We start from the raw sequence: 21,773 nt of genomic DNA on the forward strand, positions 1-21,773 counted from the left end.
AGATAATTTTTTCTCTAAAAAAAATAATTTGTATCCTCAATACAAATACAAAACTGGGTACACAGAACATATTTGGAATGTATGAAACAGTTTATTTAAATTGTAGCTTTGTATAGTCGTGGAAATAGTCGATTGTTTGGAGAAGAACCCTTCAACAGTTCATCAAACATTTCTTAAAAAATCTGTTTTTCCATGAAATAATTACCCTGAATACCAAACCGAATTTATGAAAATCAAGAGTAGCTATCAGGTAATGCTACAACTCAGAAAATGTGATAATTGAAATCGGGTCATAGCTCTTATAACAGTCTATACATGTGGGTACAGGAACGATCAACTTCTCCCCGCTGATCAACTACACCCCGAATTACGGTATCTCGATGTGTTCCTAGTTGATTTTTGTTCCCGATTTTCTCTCCGTATGTTGTATGCCCATTAACGAAGGTTACTAGACCCGATTTCATTGATTCAAAACAGTTCGGGAACACGAAGAGACGTTTGTTTGTTTATTATTTTCCTGGAAACGGAGTAGTTTTCAATCTAGTATTTGTAAAAAATGTGTTCTTTATCTCGATCTCTCCCTATCTCGTGGTCCCTTCAATATCGAGATGTGGAGAATCAACTGTACCATGTGGCTTATGGACATCCCCTATCGGAACAGTTAAACATGACGTCCATCATTTGGAGTAAGGGCCAGGGCCCTGGGAGGGTTGTCTAGGAAAGAGTACAAGTATCAGGTATTGGAAAAAAATGACAATGGTTGGGATTTCATAACAAATAACGTAATCCAAGCTTTGACACTTTGCTTAAAAAAGTTCGTATGAAAACAGCCAGTAGCCAGAAAGAGGTATGGGGCCGTTGACCCCCCCCCCCCCCTCGCTGGCTGACGAAAAAAACTACATCGAATACCTCTTTGGAATCCAACTAAAATCAGACTTCTGCAAAAGGTCTTACCAGAAATCATTCTAAGAATTTATTAGTAACCCGCCATAAATACTGTGAGTAATTCGCCATATTATTTTCGAACTCGAAAGGTTTGTGGTAGGCATCGCACATTGGTCCCAAAGCCATATCTAGGAAGACAAAAATGGTTGCGCCTAAACCGTCAATTTTAGATGTATGGTGTCTTCGGCAAAGTTTCTCCATATTTTTCAGACATTGTTTTCAGAGATGTGAAATTAGGGTGGCCCACATGGTTTACGAGATCAGCACATAAACTTTTTTGCTGACGCATTTAGGATTACACAATGTTCTACAATGTTTTAGAACAACTGATTTGGAGCAACTTTGCCGAAGAACTCAAATTTCTATCTCTTATGGTTCGTGAGTTATGATTTTTTTAAACAAAAAAGTTAGGGTGGTACTGAAAAATATTTTTTTTCTTGATAACTTTTTATACGATAATTTCTCGCAAAAAATTTGTTCCGAGCACTTTTAGAACTTTTGATTGCGCAACTTTTTGCCGAAGAAACTACTATTCTATCTCTTATGGTTACAGAGTTATCAGAAATTTTCTTCGAAAAAATGGTTGTTTTCAAATGCCGATATCTCCGAAAGGCGCAAACGGATTTTCAATCTTTTGTCGGCATTAGAAAGATTATTTCTTTCTCTGTTTATGGTGAAAAAACTGTGAGGACGTTTTTTGTTTGAAAAGATTAACAAAATTTTGAAAATAATATGTTTTTAACCGAAAATTGTCTATAACTTGAAAAATATTCGAGATAGCTCTTTGGTGCCTTCAGCAAAAATGTGCAAAATTGAATGTTCTGATAGTCCTTCATACAAGGTTTTCATAAAAAATCAACGCTTACACATACATTCACCATAAACCGAATTTTATATGGTAAAGGAAGCGAAAAAAGAGATATTTGCTAGAACAATCGAAATAACTGTATGTACGTCATTTATAATTGAATACACATGTATTGATATCGATCATAGTTAGCGGAATCTAAGAAGTTGAAAAAAGGAAAATTATTTGCTGAAGCAGTTATCAAGTGATCAAGGCCCACCTTCTGGTTCGTTACCTTAGACAGATATTTGGTATTTATGCCTGGCTCTTGTTCAAGATTCATGCATTCTTCATCAGGCGAATGCCGCCCTGACTAATTCGTTGTGGCAGATTTATTGGATTTGATTGAATTGAATGGGATAAGTTGGATGCCCAGATAGAATAATTGCAGATACTTCTATATTTCTATGGGAGGATATCACGGGAAGTAAGGTTTTGGTAATTTGAAGGAATTCTTCAAAGTATACGTTTTGTTATCATTTGGGGTTGATAATATAATAAACGGAACCGGTATTGAACGCATGACCTTCTGCTTAGTAAGCCGAAGCGGTAGCAATTTATAACCAATCACGGCATAGGTTAGCTGGACAAACATTATGTCGCGTGAAATAACAAGACACCGTTTATGGATTAATGTTCCATGGATCACTGTTAAAACTGCTTCATCAACTAACTTTCCCTAACTCCAAACATTTCGCTTACTGTGATCGATCGTATTTCATTACATATATTTTCAATTTTAAATGACTTTACATACAGTTCACTATGGTCCAGGAATCACTTTTACGCGGAAAGATGCATTCTGCGCTTTAGAATGAAACATTAGACAAAAACGGTTTTCTACAAAGTTGTTTGTATTAGTTAAGCCCTTTGTTTGGTTTTATTAAAAATTAGGGTGGACCACATTTTCATAGAAATGATTAAACTAACTTTCTTATTTGTAGAAATTATATTATACATACTTCAGCAAAGTTGTAGACCATTCAATTTCAAGCAACTTTGCCAAAAAAAGTTTTTTTGTATCTCTTAAATTGACCGATTTAGAGCTTTTTTCCTACGGTGACATAGGGTGGTCCGAACAAAACTGGTTTTCTGGCTCTAGAGTTTTCAATTCAAGTTTCTCATCAAAGTAGTCTATGAAACACTTTTAGAACTTTAAAAAATGCGCAATTTGGTGAGTGAAGAAACTCGCTATCTCCTTCCGTTTAGGAGTTATTGTTGTTTTTCTCTCAAAAACATGCCTACTTTGATTGTGAATATCTCTGATTGGGGCAAACATAAAAAATATCTTTTGACGGCGTTCAACAGACAAAATAAAATTGTATATTATATCAAAAAATTACAGATGTGTTATTTTTGTAACTCTAATAAAACGTCTTGAAAGTCAAACATTTTTATCACAAAAACGTTAATAACTTTTGAACTAAAATAGATATTAACAATCTTTTTGCATGAAAATTTGCGTTTTGTTAAGTTCTAAAAATTGTCCATAGACGACATTGACGAGAAAATAATATTAAAAAAACTAGAGTTAAAAAACTTATTTTTGTGGGACCACCCTGCGATGATTAGGAAAAAATGCTCTAGATTGGTCAAATTTTGAGCTACAGAAAAACTTTTTTTGGCAAAGTTGATCAAAATTTCAAGTTCTACCGCTTTGCCTAAGAGCATATACCAGTATTTTTGCAAATAAAAAAGTTGATTATATGATTTGTGTGATATTGTGGACCACCCTAGTTTCAAATGACATAGTATGAAAGCTTACATTTTCAGAAACAATTTTGTAGAAGATCATTTTTGTCTAAAATTTCACTTTCATGCTCAAAATGTAAAATAATAAAGAAATACATACCATGAAAATCTTCAAAATAGTTTTAGAGCCCTATCTTTCTTATTTCAGATTTCTCGTCAAAGCGGTCTATGAACGACTTTAAGAACTTAACAAAATGCAAATTTTCATGCAAAAATATTGATGATATCTATTTTAGTTCAAAAGTTATTAAAGTTTTTCTGCTTAAAAACCTTTGTTTTTCAAGGCATTTTATTAGAGTTACAAAAATAACACATCTGTAATTTTTTGATATAATATACAATTTTATTTTCTCTTTTGAATGCCGTCAAAAGATATTTTTTATGTTTGTCCCAATCAGAGATATTCACAAGTAAAGTAGGCATGTTTTTGAGAGAAAAACAACAATAACTCCTAAACGAAAGGAGATAGCGAGTTTCTTCACTCACCAAATTACGCATTATTTAAAGCTCTAAAAGTGTTTCATAGACTACTTTGATGAGAAACTTGAATTGAAAACTCTAGAGCCAGAAAACCAGTTTTGTTCGGACCACCCTATGTCACTGCAGGAAAAAAGCTCTAAATCGGTCAATTTAAGAGATACAAAAAAAACTTTTTTTGGCAAAGTTGCTTGAAATTGAATGTATGTATAATATAATATATGTATGTATGTATAATATAAATTCTACAAATAAGAAAGTTAGTTACACAATTTCGATGAAAATGTGGTCCACCCTAATTTTCAATAAAACCAAACAAAGGGCTTAACTAATACAAACAACTTTGTAGAAAACCGTTTTTGTCTAATGTTTCATTCTAAAGCTCAAAATGCATCTTTCCGCGTAAAACTGATTCCTGGACCACTGTGCAGTTATTCCGGTTGTTCCAGCAAATATCTCTTTTTTAGCTTTCTTTATCATATAAAATTCGGTTTATGGTGAATATTTCTCAAAGCAATGATTTTTTATGAATACTTTGTATGAAGCACTTTCAGAACTTTCAATTTTGCACATTTTTGCTGAAGGCACCAAAGAGCTATCTCGAATATTTTTCAAGTTATGGACAATTTTTGGTTGTAAAACATATCATTTTCAAAATTTTGTCAATCTTTTCAAACAAAAAACATCCTCACAGTTTTTTCACCAGTTTGCGCCTTTCGGAGATATCGGCATTTGAAAACAACCATTTATTCGAAGAAAATTTCTGATAACTTCGTAACCATAAGAGATAGAACAGCGTTGAAAAGAAAATAGAAAAGTTGCGTAATCAAAAGTTCTAAAAGTGCTCGGAACAAATTTTTTGCGAGAAATTATCGTATAAAAAGTTATCAAAGAAAAACTGATTTTTCAGTACCACCCTAACTTTTTTGTTTAAAAAAAAAAATCATAACTCGCGAACCATAAGAGATAGAAATTTGAGTTCTTCGGCAAAATTGCTCCAAATCGGTTGTTCTAAAACATTGTAGAACATTGTGTAATCCTAAATGCGTCAGCAAAAAAGTTTATGTGCTGTTCTCGTAAACCATGTGGGCCACCCTAATTTCACATCTCTGAAAAAAATGTCTGAAAAATATGGAAAAACTTTGCCGAAGACACCAAACATCTAAAATTGACGGTTTAGGCGCAATCATTTTTGTCTTCCTAGATATGGCTTTGGGACCAATGTGCAGTGGCACGGGTAGTGGGTAGGACATGTAGGACATGTACTACGCACAAAAATACCTGGGTAAGACAGTCAAAGGATTGTCCTACCCACGATTCAACAAAAAATAAAATCAGCAGAAAACTTGAAAAATAAACTAAACTATTTATCATCTGATCGATATGCATAGCATAGCATAGCATAGCATAGCATAGCATAGACTGACTGTACATGTCAATGGTTGCTACTCCGTGATTGATCGGAACTGGTAAGAATTGAACTACGATACAAATGAATAAGGGATGGTAGTTTCCGCTTACTCTCGAAGTGCAATTTTAGCAGATCTAATATTATTGATCAATAACGGCGCCGGCCAAGTCCTTACAGTCAGTTGGGATGGGGAAGGAATGTTAGGGTGTAATGATTGTTGCTTTTAGAGACCGAGAATACCTCTGCATCTCCACAATTACCATGGGAAGGGTGTTTATTAGTGAGGGAGGAAAAGATCTGGGAGTCACCTCTGGTCGATGATGCGATCCATGGACAAGGGGGAAATATACGACTTATATTTAAAGCTAGTTTTGTATTTTTGTCTCGAGAAGTTTTTGGTAGAAGCTTTAAAAAATACGTCAACATCTATAATGTCGAACAATTCAAAAGATGTTTTTATTAATGACGAAAACTGAAAATTACATGTATATATTTTAAATTATATGGAACAGGAATAATGCCGACACTTGTAGTGACGAACTATACATAATTTGTTTGAAAATTACATATGAGTATTACTGTGCATTTTGTCAAGATATGGTAGAAGTTTTAAAAAATACGTCAACATTCACAATGTCGAACAATTCAAGAGATAATTTTAATAATGTCAAAAAGAGAATATAAATATATGTATATTGAAATTGTATCAGAAAACAGCATAATGCCGACACTTATAGTGACGAACCATACAAAGTTTATTTTAATATTACTTAAAAGTTATGCTTTCAAGAAAATATGTGTTATCACAAGCATGAAACGAACTCACCAGTTGGTAATCCATCCTCGACTGAACACAAAACTGACACTGACAGCAAAACTTCTTGGCGTCCCGAAAACAAACCGTCTTGCTTGTGCCCTCCTAAATACCTACCCAGCAAGACGCTCCAAAACAGAAAAAAAATCTTCGGAGACGAAAACACGCGCGAAACCGTGAGCAAAATCTTTTTTTTTTTTGTATCAAAAAGAACCTGCAAGAATTCCCCCACTTGTTCATGTGGGTTTCTTCAAAAAAATATCCATGTTTCCTCGTAGAAATCCAAAATTCCTTGAAAAGGTTTCGAACAAATCATTTTTTCTATGATTTTTTTCAGCATTTAATCCAACTCCTGCAGTTTTACCAAACATTTCTCAAAAAGTTTCGCAAAAAAGTCCCATGCAATCTTCATTATAGAAGTTTCTTTAGAAAACCCTGCGTTAATTAGGGGGAGATCCCCCAGTACCGGACTTCACCCAATACCGGATAAAGTCGAAAAATTGAGAAATCATGGTCCAATCAAGATGGTGTATTAGTAGAAAAGAAAGCTATTATGGAGACAAATGTTTACGTAGAATAACACATCCTTGAAATATGCATGCCTTTTTAAAAAAGTTGAAATGTTTGAAAATCTTAAAAAAAATTGACGATCGCCATAATTTTTAGCCTATTAAGTAATTATTTTGAATATGCCAAAATACTTTGGATCACGCAAGCATGATCGAACATAATCCTAATTTGATAGTATGAATGTATTTTGTACCATAATTGAACTAAGCACCTCCTGTCCCCCAGTTTCGGACAGCTTGATTTTTTATATGATATCTTTGTAATTATTGCACCAGTGTCTCATAATACATTCATTTTTCATGGATTCCGTCGATCATGGTATCAAACATGCAATAAAATTAAGAAGAATGAACATTCAGAACAACATCGTAAAATGTGTTATTTTTCATCATATATGAAAGAGGTTTTTGCTGGACATCTTGCAAAATAAGAAAAACACAATTTGTTGTTGTAAATGTTGCAAATGCATTGAATTGACAATTTTATACTATTCCTGTAGTAAAACATTCAATGATGTTCAAATTTACAAAATTCGAGGCATTTCCAGATTGTGTCCGGCATTGGGTGCCACCTTTCAAGATCGATCAAATTGGTACTAAAATACATCATCAAAATGCAATGTCAAAATTCATATTTATATTTCCAAATTTATTTTTGTACATTATAAAAATGATTATACTTATCATAAATGAGTAACAGGAACACATAAAACCAATATTTTTCGAATTATGAATTTAATGGTTTAAGTGTCCGGTACTGGGGGATCTCCCCCTAGGTTTTACCAGAGGTTTCTCTAGGCTTTTTTAGAAATACCTCACGGATTTATTTTTCAGTACGTGGAATAATTCCCGAAAAAAAACTTTCAATACTTACTTGAGAAAATCTCAAAAATTACTATGGAAATTTTTGAAGAAATCTTAGAAGGAATCTCTAGAGGATTTTCTAAAAAGTTCTTTTAAAGAAGGCCCTAGTTGAAATCATATATAAATTTTGAAAAAAAAAATTAAAAGGAATTTTTAGTAATTTCTGGAGGAGTTATTGATTGTATTAGAAGACGTTCTGACTGGAAATTTGAACGATATCCCAGGGATATCGATAAATGAATCACTGGATAAAATCTTGAAAAACAAAAGTTTCTTAAGGAATTTTTGGAAGAATTTAGATGATTCATGAAATCATATTTGGAAAAATTCCATTTCTATGGTTCTTCTTGGGAAAATCCAGGTTAAGATCTTGGATACCTCAAGATTCAAACAAAACAAAATTTTTGGAGAAATTCATTTGGAAATAAACACTAAATAATCTTCTTTTGAAATATCTGAACATTTGGGCAAATACTTGAATCAATTTCTGATGTAATTCCTAGAGAAAATCATGAAAAACATATACAGTAATACTTGTTGTAATGTCACGAAGAAAAAGTCTTAGATCTTAGATAAATGTCTGTTCTGATGCTACGACGAGTCGAACTCTTATTTCCTGACTCCTATTTGATTTCGCCTTGTTTTCCTGGCTCCTGTGTGGTCTCTTTTCGGCCTCATTTTGGTTTCTTTTACGTTTTTTAGGTTTTGTAACAAAACGTCTTCAATTTCCTAGTCACTACCAGCTTTATAACGACGAAAAGCTTTCTTGTGATAACAATTAACATGAAAAAGAGGGTGTTAGAAGAAAAAAGGTGTCAGTGACAAAAACTATTTTGAAGTTTTTTCAGCAATTTTTCATTCTATACAATTTGTTCGGGAGTCAGTAAAAGCGTAACACGAGCGGAAAAATCGCCTGAAAATATTGTTAGAGTGCTTGGAATCAGTAGAATTAACTTAACTCAACTCAACTCAGAACGGACCAAAATGCCACTTACATCCATTTGCGTTTGAGCCTCTCAAACTTTTAATTTCCAGTCCAAGGTTAATTTTTTTCTTAGCTTCAAATATTTGCTAACATTTGTCCTACCCATGATTTCAAACGTGGACGCGCCTCTGTAGGCATCTATTGTATTATCTTATAATTTGTCTAGAAACTCGATACAGAATAACTCCACTTATTCGCCAGGTCAAAGATTAACATCATTTTTTATAAACAAATTGTATGTTTGTATCCTTCACTATTCTACTAAAGGTATAGCTAAAAAAAACAATTATATTTCACCATTCTCTGACATAAGGTAACTTTAGTGATTTATCCATTTATGGTCAAATTTGCTGATACACCATCCTTTCACTCCCAGCAAAAGAGAAGAGTAAAAAGCATGTTCAAAACTAGTTTAGGTTACTAAAGAAGCTATATTTATATAAACGAAAGCCAAATCCTGAGTTTAAACCACAGTCTTAAGTATAAAGTTTACTCCTTATGGTAGTTTCACTAGAAAGTCTCACACTTTTAAAATCATGTACGCATATTTATCGACTTACAGCAAATTGTAAACGGTGTTCTTCAAATATTTTAATTGGTAATCTCAGAATAACATATTTTGAAAATAATATGGGAAAATAAAATCGATTTTATCACAGCAGTGTTGCCAATTTTGATGATTGTCAATGTACTTTGAAAAGTCTTCTAAGAATAAAGCAATTGTGTTTCTTTTTTGCTTCTTAATGAAGGCGTAGGTTATTTTTCATATTAACACTATATTAGCACTTTCGTCAGGACGTACTTTAAACCAAAAAATTCTACTCATATCAGATCCCTTCAAATTTCAAATATTTTTCTCTAGAAAATATCGGGAAAAAATATTTTATTATATCTGTAAAATTGTTGCTCCAAAAATAATTTGATTTTTCCCATCAGGCTTCTGATTGATGATGCTTTCGAAAAACAAGCCTTTTTTTGAAAATAAAAAAAAAGTTGGAGGGGTTGTGTGCAAGACACGACCGCAGTGTTGACGTTGGATAACCTTAGGCTGGTTGAAATTGAATCTGCTTTCTAAAATGAGCTATATGAAGCTCAATGCCCTAGGGCCGATTGTTTTGGGCGGTTTTACTCATAGCTCATAACGCAGCATATTTAGATTATTCCAAAATTGATTAGATAGAGATAGTAATATTTTTTATAAGAAATATTATTCAAAACAACTCATAAATAAACTCTTGCAGGCCCTGAAAAGGGCGGATTGATTCAGATAATAGTGCCGATGGTGTAGTACGGCAAATATCCCGAAAGCGGAAAAGATTCAATTTCAGGTCTTGGAAGATGTCCACCGAGAAGTAAAACATTGAAAGAATTTCAATGATCATCGTCACTGCGCTTTCTGGATTCACGCTTATACTTCCTAGTCATATGAGAAATTTCACGTGTACCGATTTCGCAAAATCATTGCACGTGAAGAAAATTTCAAAATATTCAAAAGCACTCTTTTGAATAGGAATAAACAGAGAAAGATTACTAGCGTGATCAAAGTATTTTGGACAGACCGTTACGCGTATATAATTTGGCCATTTACGTCAAAATCAAATGGAAGTGGCGTAACGGTCTGTCCAAAATACATAAAACACCCTATGTTCAGAATGAAAATTTAATGGAGCTGAGACTGTTCTCTATTGCATAGATATGCTACGCCCTTTATACTTGACGTAATTCATTCAATTTTGTACAAAACATACTGATTTAGGGTATAAGTACCAATTGTCGCTATGGTACCAATTATGGAAATATTGAGGGATACTAAAAGATATATGTAATTGTTCCACTAGAACACCCCGAGTAACCACTAAAACGCTAATTCGTCTTTTTAGCCTTATAGGGCTATTATACGGTCAAAATAAAGCATGCCAGCTGTATAACAGTACTATGTTAGCACGCAGGGCGAATTCGGATAGCAAATAATATCACAGGAATGACAGAGTGTCGTGTTTCTCATGTATACCTGAATGAGCTAGTGTGCCATGCGACATTCATTATCACAGCTCACAGAATATGTGAGACACGAGATGCGGATACGTACAACATTTATCTTAGTGAGCGAGTCTCATGAGACATCTCGTGAGGCTCGTCACATGCGCTTACTAGGAGTACTTTTATGCAGTTATGTTTGCCTAGTACAATAACCGCACTGAAGGATACGACTTCATTCTATGCCTATGCTTCTTTGGTGTCCAGCATAAGTTTTTCAATCCAAATGCTAGAACCTCAACCGTGTTGAACCACGTCAGTCCTTTCAAACTTGCTTCGGGCAGTTTTTTCATAGTTGAATCCCTTGTCCTTGCTTCTGAAACCTTCACCTGGGAGGCTCAAATGCACTGTCACATTGCGATTTTCTCATGAGACGGCGCATGGGCCAGTGCAGATTAGATCGTTTGAGCTAGTATTGCTATGTGCGTTTAAAATGCAAATATCAAATGCGGGAACATCAAACGCGGTAAGATATTTTACAAGAAATGCGATGTCAAAGATAGATTTTTCTTGCTAGGGTGGCGGTGATTTATATAATCGTTGCTAGGTATCCTTTGATTGTTTTGTGTTACCGCGTTTGGAGGACGTTTAGCCAAGATTTGCATCTCAAATGCAAACAGCAATACATTGCTACAGTAGATCTAAAAAAATGTGTTTTTGTGCGCTTATGGCAAGCTGATCTCAAACTCTTGATATGAAGCACGTATACATGATATCTGGATAAAACTAATGTCTTCTGGTGATAATTAGGCCTGGATAACAACATCCGTGCAAGACTCTTCGAAAAACGAACATTTCGAAACATTGCATCACGCACATGTCTCCTTCTTAGCAGTTTGCTAAAGGACACCCGTACCGAAATGAATGATTTCGTCCGGTAACTTCAACTTACCGTTCAATGTTGATAATCATGTTTTATTCACTATGGTGATAACAATTCTATGAAATTTGGTCGAATGACGTTTGGTCGAAAAGGTTCAATTGCAACAGAAAGCTTATGACATTTGGTCGAACCGACGAAATGTCGGTAGGACATGTGATGGAATCCAAATAGTATGGAAACAATGTTACTACAAAAGCGATTGAATAATTCAAAAAAGTATCGGCCATTTTATCAACAAACTATATGCTATTAGCAAAATTTTGTTAGTCAATTTGATGTACGCTACTCTCCCAACATATTGATCAAACTATTGTGTTTCCTACGTTTCATGCTGCATTTTCATTCAGGCATGTTCTGTGCGTCGACATAAACTGATCTTAATGGAAGCAAGCCAACATTTGTCACCTCAGTCAACAGCATAGAGTATCATTGTACCTGCCACACGATATACGAATGCGAAAAATGGCAAAGAAAGCTCTCAGTTCATAAGAACACTAAGCTGAGAAGCAGGCTCTGTCCTAGTGAATACGTTATGCCAAGATGAAGAATGCTGGCAAGAAAATACTGATGATTCTATCTTTTAGAAAAATCAATTACTGTACCAGATAAAGTTAAAAAAATCAATCTGCACAAGGTACACCGCGTCATCATTGGACATTGATGAAGAGGAAATTTATGATTGTATTCATTGGTCGCAAATCAATCAACTTGTTCAATTAATTATCAAGTGAAAATTGAATCAGTACCATCACACACATGAATGCTCTCAAGTGACCTAGATATCGGCAGCAAACCTTCTCAAAACAAATCGCGTAGTCGACGTTTCATTCACCACATATCGCCACCATCAACTGTACGGACTCATTAAAAATTGATAGAGAAAACGAGGAACGGTTCTATTGATTCGGTGGCCGCAGCTGATAGAGAAAGAATCTGGATGCTGCTGCTTTCGACCAGTAGCAATAGTATGAATGAACTAAACTCAAGCTGATGATGGTCTCTGATTTCATGAATAGTGGAACGTCTTCCATCTTCTATCCGGCGCTACATCTACTTCTCAGCACGGTCGACCTAGTCGTCTCGCCCTATATGTGCTTTAAAAATTGGTATCAAAGCGCAAATTTACAAACGATTGCATTGCCATTCGATTCATTCCATCGCAGAGCCATATTGCCTCGACGCTAACCATGGACGTAGCCAAAGGGGGAGCTGGCTGATGAGAAACAAATTCAAAATCAACTGGTTTATTACGACGATAAATATTTTGAATGAATTTTTCAAAAATTGCTTCCAGCATCAATATAAGTATAAAATTCCGTTAATTTATTTCTAGGTGTTTATCTTAACATCAGATGTTTCCAAAAATATGTACAAAAAAATCTTTAAAAATTGCAATGAGTCTTGCAAGGAACCTGTTGATAAGTAAGTATTACCATGAAATAGACCAGCCTTCTTGCCAGCAGAACTACTATAGTTATTTTAAATAAATCCAGGAGTAAGATTAAACATTCTTGCCAGCAGAACTACTATAGTTATTTTAAATAAATCCAGGAGTAAGATTAAACAATGGATTTATTAAGAAATTTCTCAACAATTTTTTTATAAACTCCCCAAGTGTTTTTCTTATGTTTATCAAGTATTTTTTCCAGTTAAAAAATTTGCATAAGACATACTTCCGGAAATCCGGTGTATAACTGGTATCCGGTAGTCATTGATCGTCTTCGTAGAAGACTAGATTAGTTGACCCGTCCAGCACTTCTTAGAATCGATTCATAATTGACAAAGTTACAGCATTCCTAAGTTGGCCCTATTTTTGCCTGTACCAGTCATTTTGACAACCCCCTGTACGAGACAATGAGAGAATTCATTCGTGATTTTTGGACTGCTGAGTTAAGTGATAGACAACTCACGCATGAAAAATTGCAAGCTTGAGTAATGAGAATTTGAGTTTCTCACAACACGGCATAGTACTATGTATCATGCATGCAATCATCTATATAGAATAACCACTCACAAAGGATACTGAAATAGTTGAAAATTATCATCATGTGAAGAATTAGTGCAAAATGTCTTAGAAATCGTTCGCTTCCCCTCTGATCATAATCCTGGCTACACCAATTAAGCCATCCACGCTCTGACAACGATCCTCATTCCTCCATATAGAGTAGCGTATGCTGCTATGATACCCTCTTCCGTCCCATCCCACGGTGAACTGTATTGAACCGATGACGACGGCGACTATTTGTTACTATAGAGACTGGAAACTTACTACTCCATCAGTGGGGATCAAATTTGATTATGGATGAAAGTTCCACTGCTACCTTTATATATATCTAGGTAGGTATCGGGATAGAAGTGCTCCGTTTATTTTCATGCATCGATAACTCCATTCGACGAACTGCAGGTTGCAGTCAGCTGAGCACAAAGAGCCCCCACCGCTGACTGGTCCCCGCTGGAATATGTTATGAATTTGTAAGCTCGTTCGCTTGTTTATGAATGATTGAGTGAGTGTAAAATTTGATACTTGTAAATTTTGCATCCTGCAGCATATTGTTGAATATTATTGTGTCCGATACGTACGGTGGATTGTTTTTTGCTGACTGTTGCTTTTTTGGAATTAATGGTAAATTGAATTTGGATAGTACACCGTTAGTAACGCGATAAGCGCATCGGATCTGGTAACAAATTGTTTGATGAAACACGTCAGAATGACGCCCAAATTGACGGATTTAGTTTGTTGAAGGATTAAAAATGGGACCAGACGTTGAATGGAATTTGATAAAATTACGTGTCACCTGTTTGTTACCTTCGTTAGCTTATTTATAATGTAACGTTTTAGTGCAACATAACCTACAGCTTCGCAGCATAGTGTTCTATAGACCCTTTCACAGTTATTAACTGATGGATTTCTTCTCTTCTTTCCTTTGCCCGAAAGGCAATCCCAAAAGTTAGATTAATGGTTGCCCACGCAATTTGCGCTTACAAACTTTTTGGTATCTTCCTTCACAGGACAGACGTCCTTGGCGTGAGAAGAACCTCCGCCAATCTTGCATTTAGCATCCATGTGGCGATGTTTGGTATCATGACCATGGTTTTGGAAATTCCCTCCAAAATTCTGGAAATGTTCTCAAGACATACGGACATCTAACAAAAGTCTTACTTTTGCAGCCAGCCCGGGCGATCTGTCTTAAAGCACGTAGCTTAAGCGCCACTCCACAAGGGAGACCACATGCCCAATTTTGATTTGCCCGGTTGCGCTGCGCATCAACAAGTTAGAAGCGGACTGAGTACCCAACGATCACACTCCATAAGGAGGACGGGCAACGAAAACTAACACGAATAGTGACGGGCCATACAGGGAAACTAATCAAAAACTAGGGGTTACGGTTACACAACATCTAATGCACCCCACAGACGCTCAGACGGTTTGACCAACATTGACACCGCCCCCCAGGTTGATGCTATGTTTGGCCGTGTGTGATGCTGCTTGACGAACCAATTTGACCGTTTGTGAAACCGATTTGACGGTTGACGAACCGGCCGGACAAAATCAAACGAGTTTGATTTTGCTCAAACCACCGGTGGGCGGAGCCAAATGTTTGACGAACCGATCGTACCGTCTGTAGAGATGTTGCACGGACATCGACGTCATCATGTCAAATTGAAGCTGAAGATGGGTGGAAAGTCAAAACGCGTGAATTTACGCATCGTCGGTGCCATATTGTGATCTATCAAATGCGCGCTCTTGAGTTGTTTCTATATATTTCACAATCGTTTCCAACAATCTCTAACCGTTTTCTTTAGAAAATTCACCAGGGATTTTATAATTATTCCTCAACAATTTTTTCAAGAAATATTTTCAGAGTATCCATCAGCAGTTTTACCTGTGATTCAAAAAATCAATCCAGGGATTATGTGTACTACAGGGAGTACATCAGGAATTTTACCAGGAAATTCTCCTGGTAATCCTCTTGGAATATCTTTAGAAATTCTACCAAAATTCCTTCATGATTTCACCAGGTGTTCCTCTAGAAATTTAATCAAGATTTTGTTCAGTAATTTAACCAGAAATTCCTGTAAGAATTCCTTTATAAATTCCTTCCGTAAGTTCACCTGGAATTCCTTATGGGATTCAATCAGGAGTTCCTACAGGGATTCCATCAGTGATTCCTCTGAGAATCAGGATTTCTTCTTCTTCTTGGCATTACGTTCTCACTGGGACAGAGCTCGCTTCTCAGCTTAGTGTTCAATGAGCACTTCCACTGTTTTTAACTGAGAGCTTTCTTTGCCAAAGTTGCCATTTTTGTATTCGTATATCATGTGGCTGGTACGATGATACTCTATGCCCAGGGAAGTCAAGGAAATTTCCATTATGAAAAGATCCTGGCCCGACCGAAACCTTCAGCATGGCTTTGCTTTGTAGCCGCGCAAGAATCAGGAGTTATTCTAGGGAATTGTACACGATTTCTATCAGGAGAACTTCTAAAGATTCAACCATAAATTTCACAAAGGATTCATTCAGGGATTTATCAGGACTCTCTCTATGAATTCCATCGGAAGTTTCTCTAGGAATTCCATAAAGATTTTTTCTGGAGATTTCATCAGATGTTCGTCTAGGATTTCATCCAGGAATTATTTCAGGGATTCCATCTGAAATTCCTCCAGAGATTCGATCAGAAGTTCTTTCAGCCATTGCACCTGGAACTCAACTAGGAATTTCATCAGAAGTTTCTCCAGGAATGCTATCAGGAGATATTTCAGAGAATCCACCTGGAATTCCTCCATGGACTCTGTCAGTAGTTGCTCTAGGGATTCCATCAGAGCTCCTGATGAAGGGATTTCATCAGGAATTCCTCCAATGATTCCATCAACAGTTCTTTGAAGAATATCTTTATAAATTCTTTCAGGTATTCTTTCAGAAGTACCTTTAGGGCTTTCATCAGAGTTCTTCTAGAAATTTCATCAAGAGTTCCTCAACGGATTCCATCAAGATTTGCTTCGGAGATTTCACCCGGAATTCTCCACGAGAGGATTTCATCTAGAGAATCTTGTAGTGAACGGGATCAGCATATTTCTTGCTCACAAGTTTAGCCTCTGCATCTTTTTCTGCTACTTCTTCATAGTCTGTACGGCTGCTGTTGTTACTGAACCACAAACTGGGGAAGGTTCCATGGTACTTCCATCCCACCATCATCTCGAAAGGAGTGACCCCCAGGCGGGAATGTGGAACCAATGTGTTGTGGCGATGTACGTATTCTTGAAGAGCAATTCGCCAGTTCTTATTCTCGAGTTTTGATGCTGCTAGTGCTTTTATTATACTTTGGTTTTGTCTTTCGACTGAACCGTTGGATTGTGGACTTAGCGGTATTGATTTTCTAATTTCAACACCTTTTTCCCTCCAAAATTGATTAAAAACCGTACTTTGAAACGGTGGCCCGTTATCGCTTTGAATTATCATGGGGCAGCCCCACATCTGGAAGACTTCACACAGGGCTTGATTAGTACTTTCGGCATCCAACCCTTTCATCTCCACCACACACAAGTAACGAGAATAGGTGTCGATAATTACCAGCATCTCGCCGGAACCGAAATTAGGGACTGACAGGAAATCTATCTGCAGAATCTTCCAGGGACCTTCAGGTAGCGCTCTGCTGGATAGCGGTAGTGGCGAATTTCTTCTTGATAGCTGTACACATGTTTCACAATTTTTGACAAACCGAGACACTTCCAAGGACATTCGGGGCCACCAAAAGAATTGGCGCATAATGCGTTTTGTGGCCACTTCACCCACGTGACCTTCGTGAGCTAAAGCCAAAACTTTCTTTCGTAACTTCATCGGAAGAACCGTTTTATCGTCTTTGAAAACTAATGCACCCAAAAAACGTAAATGTTTCTTTTGCGCCTCAAATCCTCGGAGATCTGGTTGCCAGGATCCGCAAGAAATCGCTTCTCGTACTTTTTCCAATTCGCTATCGTCTTCTGATGCAACCTCGATCTCATTCCATGTAATCTGCATACAGCCGGAATCCAAAGCGTACAAGTAATGGTTGTCCTCATCTTCGTCGAACGGTTCATCCTTTTGTGCTGCAGGGATCAATCTGGACAAAGCGTCTGCCACGTTTTTACATCCAGGAACCCTCTCGATTTTATAATCGTAGGGTTGAAGCCTTAGTGCCCAGTTTTCGGCTCGTGATAACGCTCTTTTTACCCAATCGATAATTTGAATTGAAAATATATTGATTGGCTTCGGCATCTGTACGAATAACAAACGATCTGCCTAGCAGATAGAAGCAGAATTTCTCCACAGCCCAAACTATGGCTAGCGCTTCCTTTTGTGTCTGTGGGTATCGAGTTTCTGTCTGATTCAGGACTTTAGAGGCACATGCTACAATTCTAGGTACCGTAAAATGGGGGGAAGTTGATCACTTTTGAGCGATTCTGCTCTGTAACTCCTAGTAGGATGCGTGTATTGTCATCCAACTATTTTTAAAACCTGTACTGGTTGGATGTTTATCGAATGATACAAACGAAATTTTGACGAAATGTTCTCGTAATAACAAAAAAATATTAAAACATCAAAAATTTGAGTTTTTGATTCCGGGGTGAAGTTGATCAATTATTGTGATAGGTTTACTAAAATAAAGAAATATGCTTTTCCCTAAATTTGGGGTCACTGAATATGAATCAAGTCTCAAAAATCTTACAACTTGTTGATTTATCGATCAGTTTTAGATTTGAATGTTAAGAATTACAGAATGCACCACATTAAACGCCTAAAGGTATGCAATTTTCTTTGAAATTAGCGACTCGCTCACAAAATATACATTTTTTTCTCTTTAAATGATTTTTTATCCACAATGCAAATTCAAAACTGGATTCACAGAACATATTTGGAATGTATGAAACAGTTTATTTAAACGGTGTCTTCATATAGCCTTGGCAAAAATCGATTGTTTGAAGAAGAACCCTTCAACAGTTCATCAAACATTTCCTTAAAAATCTGTTTTTCCGTGGTATAATTATCTTGAATATCAAATCGAATTTAGGAATATCAAGAGCAGCTATCAGGTTATGCGACATCACAGAAATTGTGCTAATTGAATTCAAGTTATAGCTCTATTGACAGTTTATACATGTGGGTATGTGAATGATCAACTTCTCCCCACTGATCAACTACACCCCGAATTACGGTACATCTTCTTTATTGAATTGTGCCAGGACCGCACCCAGACCTATTGGGGAAGCATCAACAAAAAGTTCAGTACGGTCATCTGGGTTGAAGAAGCCTAACCGTTTGATAGTTTTGAGCGCTTGTTCCCTGAAGAAACTAAATTCATTTTCTTCCTTTTCGGTCCAGTAGAAGACATCCGATGAAGCTAACGACCGCAGATATTCTGATTTGGTGGCGCGATGAGGAATGAACTTGTCAACGAAAGTAATCAACCCCAGAAAGCTTTTCACCTCTGCACACGTTGTAGGCCTCCTGAAGTTCTTGATAGCCTCTACTTTTTCGTCTTCAATCTGCCATCCTTCTGGGGTCAATTTGAACCCCAAAAAAGTTACACACTGACTGCCAAACGTGCATTTGTCTTCATTAAGCTTTACGTTGTGGTTTTCGAGGCGGGCACGTACTGCGGCCAAATTTTGATCATGCTCTTCCTTGTTTGATCCAAAAACTAAAACATCATCTAGGTAATTCTTGCAGCCTTTACAACCCGCCAAAATATTTCTTTGCATAGCCTCTTGAAAAAGATCAGGCGCGTTGCAAAGCCCAAATGGCAATCTAACACAGCGGAACATACCAAACTCTGTAAAAAAGTTGGTGAGATGTCGCGAATCCTCGTCGAGTTCCATATGGAAGAAAGCGTTGGCCAAATCGATTGTGGAGAACCACTGCGCACCGTTCAACTCTGCGAGAATCTTGTCCAGCGTGGGCATTTCAAAAGGGGTACGATGTATATAACGATTAGGTCCCTATTTGTAGTTTGTCGAATGAATTTCACACTGCTTGCCTTTGACCCAAACTGCACCGAGTCTATTCAGATTGGAAAACAATATTCCGTTATTTTTACAAACTTCCTTGAGCAGTGTAGAGGTAGAAGAAGATGTAGTGAACGGGATCAGCAAAAATAGACTACCTCGAGAGATCTGTAACTGTAAGTAAACGTAAACACGATAGAAAATAATAACACAGCCGAGACGGCAGCAAACGAATGACAGAAAGTAAATAAGAGGCGAATTTGCATCAGGCAATTTTCGCTTGAAATATTTCAGGCGAAATCCCTGATGGCATAGTTAAGGCAAAACAGCACGGAAAAAAATTGTTCAGAAAATTAGATTAGGAAAACGCAAAGTCGACGCCGGAAGAAACTTGCTAATGAGGGAAGTAGAGATAGAAAGAAGAACGGAAATTACTCACTAAAGGATTATTCAGTACTAGTGGTCCCGGCAAACTTCGTCTTGCCATCAAGTAGGCTGTTGAAAACCGTTATGATTCGTCCCATACAAAATGACAGTTCCGTTCAGTCCCGTTTCTCCTACTTTCCCGGTGAACATTCTGAAACTTTTATACACACAAACACGTCGGAACCCTTGACGAACAAAATGGAGGAAGAATTATCCAAATCCGTTGCCCCGTTCGTGAGCCATTTCGTGACATACAAACACCCTTCCATTTTTATTTATATAGAAGATAGATTCCAACTTCGGAGAAAGCAGACGTTTTTTTGTTGACTTTCTTCAATTAAATCGGTGTTGAGAATTTCGGAGCGGGAATGTTAAGCTACGGTCCCGAACACGACAAATCTATCAGGAGTTCTATCCGGAAATTTATCAGGAATTCTTCCAGGGATTCCATCAGGAGTTCCTCCAGGTATTCCATCAGGAGTTCCTTCAGCGATTGCAACTGGAACTCCTCCAGGGATTTCAACAGGAATATCTCCAGCAATTCCATTAGATTCCATCAGCAGTTCCTTCAGAAATTCCACCTGGAATTCTTCCAGAGATTCTATCAAAGGTTCCTCTAGGGATTCCATTCAACAATATATTTGGGATTTCCTCCAAGGATTTCATCAGGAGTTTCTTCAGGAGTTCTCCAAGGATTCCACCAGGAGTTTCTTCTGAGGTTTCACCCGGAATTCCTCATGAGATTTTATAAGGAGTTCCCCTAGAGATCATATCAGGAGTTCTTCGAGGAATTCCATCAATACTTCTTCTATGAATATCATAGAGAGTTCATTTATAGATTCTATCCGGAGTTCCTTCAGGATTATCAGGAATTCCTCCAGAAAGTTCATGGGGAGTTCATCTAAAGATTTCATCAGGACTCCATTCAATGATTCTATCAGGAGTTCCTCCAACAATATCTTTATATTCCTCCAAGGATTCCATCAGGAGTTCCTCCAGGGATTCTATCAGGAATTTCAATAGAGATTTTATCAGGAGTAGCTTTAGGGCTACCATTACAGTTCTTCTGAGGATTTCATCAGGAGTTCCTCCAGGAATTCGATCAAGAGTTCCTTCAGAGATTCCAGCTAGCATTTCTTCCTAGATTCTATTAGGAGTTCCTCCAGAGTTTATATCAGGAGTTCTCCTACGAATTCCATCAGGATTTCCTCAAGGGATGTTATAAGAAATTTCTCTAGGCATTCTATCAGGAGTTCCATCAGGAATCTTATCAGTCATTCCTCCAGGGATTTCATAAGAAGTTCCTTCAACGATTTCATCTGGAGTTCCTGCAAGAATATCTTTAGGAATTTCTACAAGGGGGGTTCCATCAGAAGTTACTCCGGATTCCATCAGGAATTCCTTCAGGAATCGTCATTAAATTCTTTAGAAATTTTAACAGGAGCTCCCCTAGAGATTCCATCAGGAGTTCTTCTAGAGATTATATCAGAAGTTTATTCAGAGATTTCACCAGGATCCTTCAGGGATTACATCAGTAGTTTCTTCTAGGGATAACATCAGGATCTCTTCTGGGAATTACATCAGGAGTTCTTTTAGGGATTTCAAGAAGATTTACTTCTGGGGTTTCATTAGCATTTTCTTTAGACATTCCACCTGGAATTCCTTCTGGGATTCTATCAAGAGATTTTGTATGGATTCCATCCGGAGTTCCCCTGAGTCTTTCAATAGGAGTTCCGAAGGGATTCCAGCAGGAGTTCTTCTAAGGATTTTAATTTCTGAAAAA

The 21,773-nt window shown here is 36.8% G+C and overlaps 1 protein-coding gene across 1 annotated transcript in view; it reads left to right on the forward strand.

The window, feature by feature from the left end:
• Nucleotides 1-21,773, forward strand: part of LOC5578235 (hyaluronidase A) — a 195,576-nt gene that overhangs the window by 45,430 nt on the left and 128,373 nt on the right. The gene's annotated exons all lie outside the window — the stretch shown is intronic.

This window comes from Aedes aegypti, chromosome 3 (genome assembly GCF_002204515.2).
Source record: "Aedes aegypti strain LVP_AGWG chromosome 3, AaegL5.0 Primary Assembly, whole genome shotgun sequence".
NCBI classification, from domain to species: Eukaryota; Metazoa; Arthropoda; class Insecta; order Diptera; family Culicidae; genus Aedes; species Aedes aegypti.